Consider the following 978-nt stretch of genomic DNA (forward strand, 5'->3'; position numbering starts at 1 on the left):
AAACAATTTCACCATAGCTTTAAGTTCTTCGATTTACTTATGATCATGGGAAGTGCAACGTGATGTTCTTCCTTGATCAGGAAAATTGTTTCCGCTGCTTGCAGCAAGATTATTAATCAAGACGTAAGCTTCTTCCACAGTCATTGTCATGAAGGTTCCATCGCTTGCTACATGTAGAGGTGTTTTAGATGTCCATTCAAGACCTTCGTAGAAGATGTTCAAGACCTCATGATGCATGTCTCTGTAAAATCGTGGTGAGGACATTCTCTAATGTGGCCTTTATAACGATCCCAAGCTTCATGAAAAGGTTTGCCTCCTTTTTGTTGGAACCTATAAATCTTGTCTCTAAAGAACTTTGATCTAGAGGTTGTGTAGAAATGGTTAAGGAACGCAGCCTTGCATTCGTCCCATGATCCGAGTGAACCAGGGGACAAAGACTTAAACCATGCACGTGCCTTATAACAAAGAGAAAATGGAAACAACTTGCACTTTATGTAATCTGCAGGAACTCCGATTGATTGCTTTTTACTGCAGATTTCTTCGAAATCTTCGAGATGGTTCATAGGGTTCTCCGATGCATCGCCATGGAACTGGTTCTGCTTGACCATTTTTATGAGTTTCGGGTTAATTTCATAGTCTACGATGATGGATTGTAGACTAATGGGAGAACGGTTCTCAAAAAAAGCATACAGAGTGTTATAATCTTTTAGAGTTAAACGAGGAGCGTCTTGGAACCGAACGTGCTCATCAAATTTTTGTTGGACGTTGTGGTTGTCTCTAAGTCTATCTAAACCTTGCAAGTGTCTACTGTTCTCGCCCATCTCAATATTATTTATTTGTATATATATATTATTTTTCAATTTTTTAATTATTATTATTTATTTATTTATTTATTTATTTATAGATATATATTTTTTTCTTTTTGTATTTATTTATTTATTTATTATTTATATTTATATATATATATATATGAAATAT

At 34.8% G+C, this 978-nt stretch overlaps 1 non-coding gene across 1 annotated transcript; it reads left to right on the forward strand.

The window, feature by feature from the left end:
* Nucleotides 1-246: 246 nt before the first annotated feature.
* LOC112082344 lies at nucleotides 247-353 on the forward strand. Its single transcript, XR_002897010.1, has one exon. It is a non-coding gene; the product is annotated as a small nucleolar RNA R71 (small nucleolar RNA).
* Nucleotides 354-978: the final 625 nt, after the last annotated feature.

This window comes from Eutrema salsugineum, unplaced genomic scaffold (assembly GCF_000478725.1).
Source record: "Eutrema salsugineum unplaced genomic scaffold, Eutsalg1_0 scaffold_8, whole genome shotgun sequence".
Classification (NCBI taxonomy): Eukaryota; Viridiplantae; Streptophyta; class Magnoliopsida; order Brassicales; family Brassicaceae; genus Eutrema; species Eutrema salsugineum.